Source organism: Micromys minutus, assembly GCF_963924665.1.
Source record: "Micromys minutus genome assembly, chromosome: 32".
Lineage (NCBI taxonomy): Eukaryota > Metazoa > Chordata > Mammalia > Rodentia > Muridae > Micromys > Micromys minutus.
Window position 1 is genome coordinate 26,122,557 of NC_137967.1, and position 6,067 is coordinate 26,128,623.

Sequence of the window (6,067 nt, forward strand, 5' to 3'; positions counted from 1 at the left end):
AAAATTTAAAAATTAATTAAAAAATTTTAAAAATAGACAGTTTTTAAAAAATCTGCCTAACTCCTATGGGGAACTCCATGCTCTTGTAACAATGGCAGCTTCTCTAATATCTGGAAAAACTGTTAGGGCACCATGTCTGCTGTGCATGTCCAAGTCCACCCCACCATCACATATATCATACCATATACCCTTTTGCTCAAAGAGTTTTACTTGCAAATGTTTATTGCAATGAGTAATTGCTCCGGTTTCAGGCCTCTGGCTTCTGCTACGCCATCAGTACAGAACCTTGGACAGGACTCCTCTTGTATATCTTACTGTTGTACGAGTCGTGGAGATCCTGCAGTTTGGTTCAGGATAACTGGCCTTTTCACATGATCCCGTTGATTATAGTTGTGGTAGATGTCTGGGTGGACTAACTTAGTTCTGGAACTGGTCCTGGAGGGTAGCTGAGTTCGTCGCCAATTAGTTCTCCTGCACCCATGTCATCAGAAACAGTTCTCACACGCTGAAGTCATAGCTTGCACAACCATGGCTGGTAGAGGCAGAGACAGCTCAGGTAACCCCTCAGTCATCAACATGCCCTCAGGCAGCAACCTGAATGCAGACCATAGAAACCTGCACGGCCAGTTGTAGTAACATGGGCCATAGACATTGACACAGACACACTGTAGTAGTGTCATGAACCCAAACATGGCAATCGGCAGTGGCAGTATGGCCCAGACATCACCAAGACGTCAGGTGGCACCACAGGCCTCTCTATCGGGCTGTTCCTCACTGTGCTTGAGTCTTCAGTTTCAGCTCTTCTTGATAGTGCACAAATCACTATGCTCCTTGTCTCCAGTCTGTCCACCATATACTTCATCACAGTAGTCACACCCTCAGACTGTCTTCTGGCAGCATGGGCAGGCGAACCTCTTGTCACACCCTCAGACTGTCTTCTGGCAGCATGGGCAGGCGAACCTCTTGTCACACCCTCTGACTGTTTCTGGCAGCATGGGCAGGCGAACCTCTTGTCACACCCTCTGACTGTTTCTGGCAGCATGGGCAGGCGAACCTCTTGTCACACCCTCTGACTGTTTCTGGCAGCATGGGCAGGCGAACCTCTTGGAAAATTTCTTTTTCATTACCAAACTGCCTAGTTTTCTGGGTTTTTTCCCCCATAATAGCTTATATTGAGAATTTACAACCTATAGGGTCAGTATTTACAAAGGATGAGTTAAAAATTCTACAAGCAAAATGTTCTCACCCACAGAGACCAGGTTGTTGTAATTCTCCAACATCACATCAATGTACAATGCCCTCTGAGCAGAGTCCAGACATTCCCACTCCTCCTGGGAGAAGTTCACAGCCACATCCCCGAATGTCAACAGACCCTGAAATAAAAATTGCAGTTTGATTATGCTCTAAAAATTAGAATAAGGAGATAGTATGTAGATGAGTGAAGACAATTATCATCATAAATCATTTTAAAAATTTAAAATTTATCAAAATGAAAATTTCCAATATGGTCACATTTTGTAAAGAATTTTTGAACTCTGTGAAAACAGGATGACACAATAGTTTTACAAGCAGTATCAATGAAGAAAGAGACACATTTAAGAACTAGAAATGATTATCTATCACAGGATCACAGTGTACATGTCTCAGAAGGACATTCATGATGAGGACATGTATTCTTAAATTTTCTGCCTGAAGATCATGCTAAAATAGTGAGTTAATCCTGTCTCTACTTGTGTCTCACATAACTCTATTCTAACAGGCTCAGGTATGATTTTTAAATTCTAGGTTCAATGCCACACCACTAAATAACAAAGGGGTAGGTATGGAAGGCAGAATTCATGACCAACTTCTAGGCAAAGAAGGCAAAGATTTTTTTCCCACAGAAGCAAAGATTGTAGTAACACTACAAACTGAAAAATTTAACTATAACATATAAAAATCAAGTCGCTTGCTCAATTAATTTTATAGGGATATTTGGGCCACTAACAAACAGAAAAGTTTACATCAGACACATTTAATATAATCAAAAATTTTCCTAAGAATATACAAGAGCCACCATAAATAAATAATAATTTCAGAACTGTGCAGCTGCAAAGTAAGCATGGAGCACTGACTTTCAAACACAGTGTCTAGAGCAAGGACATCATGAGGGACAGTTTCTCTGCATCAAATGTGACAGCGTGTGCACATGTCTCAGTCAATGACCATAAGACATTTGTACTGATGCATTCTACAGAATTTTACATAATGAGTCCAAGTCTAAGTGTTCTGCATTGTAGGATGGCGTGGGGAACAATAACAAAAAAATAAAGGGAAAAAAAAGTAAAAATACTGAACTCTCTACTTTGGTAAATTATCATTGAGCTTCCTAAAGAAGTGAATGATTTTTCTAAGACTAGCAGATATGAGGTGCCAATAAACACATGGACACATCAATCGTGATATTAAACACCAGAGATAAATACAGGAAGATTAAAATCTTAGTCTATACACAATAACATTAGTTTCATGTCATAATTAAGTCACATATGACTTCCATGAAGGTAATGGTCACCAGTTATAAAAAAGGATCTAAAGGTAAATGTTGTTCTTACTGTAATTCAATCACAAAATTTGGGGGGTTTGGTGTTGCATTAGTATATAAACATATATTTAAAAGTGAAAACATAAAACCACATCTGAGGATCCAGAGCTTCTGTCCCAAATGAATGCTGTATCTGCATAAAGTGCATTGAGTTGTGTAGTCTATAGATGTGATTAATTGCAGTGTGTAATTTTTTTGTTCTGCTGGCAAAATTTTTCAAAATGAAAATCATCAGAAGCAGAAAATTAGACTTGTAATGCATCAAACTATAATATTTTTAGAAATAGAGTAGACACAGCCACTGACCTGGGACATGTCTTTCTGTTTCTCTTCTTTGATTTTCTCTTTGAAGAACAATGAATAGCTGTCTTGTGGATCTTTAATATTAAGGAGTCAAATGAGAAAAGTAAAATTAATACTGAATGCTGTTCAAGAACAAGGTCAAACCATATAAAAAGACTTAAGTAACAGAATGCTACCTGGTGTCTGGTCCCAGAGCCAGCAGAGCATGGAAAGACATCTAAAGTGCGGAGAGAGAAAATTCCCAGCAACCACATCGTTACACTCAGAAAAATACTCTCTCAAAACAATGGAGACACAAGTGCATGTGAAGACGGTCATGAATTATCACCATTCATTTTACCAAAGCAGCATAGCACATAGTAAATTAGAGGCAAAACATACACAGAACGATTAGAGGAATTATCTGTGAGAACATGAGAAATGATACATTTCATGTGAAGAATAAATAAATATAGGAAAACTGTTAAGGAATCATCCATGCTCAAGACAATAAACCACCTATTTTAACAGTGAGGAAAGAATAGTATAAATTATCTAACCAGCAACATCAACAAAAAGTCATAAGGAATATAAGCGCTAAGAAGAAAAATCATAGCCATATATCATTGCTGCTATGTTCATAATAGGTACTAAGTGGAAATAAAGTAAATGTTCTTCAACTGACAAATAAAAATGCACATACATATATATGTGTGTATATATACTATAAATTATTATTAAGGTCTAAAGAACATTGAAGTCATGATATTTGCAGGTAACTGGATGGATTTACAACAGATCATACTGAGTGTAGTAACCCAGACCCAGAAAGACAGACATTGCATGTTCTCTCTCATAGGAAGTTCCTAAGTTCAAATCTTCAGATGTGAGTACACAACCTGGAGTATATACAGTAACCAGAAAAGTAAAAACAGACCATGGTGGGATGTGGGGAGTAACAGACAGGAGATAACATGGAACAACTCATCTAAAAAGAAAAATAGAAAAAGTAGGGGAGGAACTTCAATTATAGAGAAGGGACAAATATAAACACATAAGAAGGAGAAAAAACATCAAGGATGTCTAAACCGTCATGAGGAATTATCCATCGACCATAAAAGGCCTACCATGCATATAAGCCTGTGAACGCACATACACTTGGAGTATGAAGGAAAACTTCCCATTGGGCTGATAATGCTCCCTGCAAGAATTTATTTCCTAATATATTTCCTAATAAAACCACCAATGAGAAGCTTGCTGTAAAGTTGCTGTTACAGCTGTAGAGTTGACTCCCAATACATTACAGGATATTGCTGTTGTTCGTGGTTGCCTGACAGACATAGAAGATGAGTCCATATTGTTGAAGAAGTCATAAACTTTGGACACAGATCCCAGGGAACTCAAGATATGGATCTGACAATAAAGCCTCCTCCCTGGGGACTAGCTTTCATGCAAGAGACAACATGCAGGTTTACCAAGGAGGGAGCCAACCAACAATCCTACCCAGCTATGACACCTTATGAACCAAAACATCTGCACTGCATGATAATGTTGAGGGTGCAAGAGTGGCAGCCATGCCTTGGTGGAAAACAACAGCTTTCTAATTGACTTAAGATCCTCTCAACAAGAGAGCCATGCCTGGTACTGAAAAGTTAGCCAGTTTCCCCAAGACTAGTAAAGTCACAGATCTTGGAGGAGAACCTACAACCACTAAATCAGAATAAATCCTAACTGCATTCTAAATATGTATCATAACTCCCACAAATAAATGTGGTAATCACCTCTCATCAAGGAAATGGAGATTATTACAGAAAACTACAATCAGTCAAAATGTAAAGTTGTGATGCTTGATCCAACTGACATATAAGCAACACAACTTGGATACTAAGGTTCAGGCATCACTGAGCAAGAGGGAACTGGAGGTTTGATGTGACACTGTGTCTCCTAGAAATGTCAAAGAAGCTACATGCATGCGACCTTTTAATTAATGTTGCCTATACATTCATTGAAGAAGGACAACACCAAAGGTATGCTAACATAGAAGGGAGAAAGCTCACTAGGCCTCACCCCTAGTCAAACACTAAGGAATTCTGAGAGCTGGAGAAATAGTCTTCCCCAGAAAATAGTATAGTATATGGTTACCCAATAGCAAGTGGATATCCCTGAAAACATACAGGCAAGTAGACTGTAGTTTTATATTTAGGAATTTACAGTAACATAAAACAACAATGAAATAAAATGTTATTAAGAAATAATAAATGTCTGTGTAAAGTGAAGATTTTGCATCATCTACATAACAATGACCAGAATTCTTCTTTGCTATTTGTATTATAGCTGCTAACATCAATGACACTTAATAGGCAGTGAGAGAGATAGACCAATGTTTTTGGTGCCTTTTGTTTTTGCAAAGACCTGGGTTACATGCCTAGAATCTCAACTCCAGTATTATGATATTCACATGATATACAGTCCTACACTATGTAAAGGCATACTCTGAGTTAGGCAAGGCACTCATATACCTAAATATATGAATCTAAATGTAAAGAAATTGGAGAGAGGGGGAGAGAACAAAATTAAAAATTCATGACTGAAATAGTCATGTAAATGAAGATCTATACAATGAAAAATTTGATTCATTGAAGAACTAAAGAAGACACTGACTAGTACATGGAACAATAGTTCAGATATAGAATGGGACAGTATGAAATCTGAAGTCATTCTGAATGGGATTTACAGCTTCAGTTCAAACAGCATTAGATTTAAACTTCACACAATAACTTTCAGAGAACTGGTAAAGAGAAACCTAAAATGTATGTTGACCCAGAAATTCCTGTGTAAATTCAAGGAACATGTTGTCATGTTTGAGCTCTCCCCTGTGACTCCAGACTAACCCTCTCCCCTGTGACTCCAGACCAACCCTCTCCCCTGTGACTCCAGGCCAACCCTCTTCCCTGTGACTCCAGGCCAACCCTCTCCCCTGTGACTCCAGACCAACCCGAAGCAGTAGAACAGCAGAACCTAAACCTGCCCCATAGCAATGACAATGTGAACGCTACAAAATATTACAAACAAGGGCTGTACACTAGACAGCCTCTTCAAACAGTGGTATCTGGGAAAGTAATTATCCACATATATAAAGAAGAACCTGGGTCCAAGTGTCTGTTACAATACAAGAAATCAAAGGCCTTCACGTATGATCTG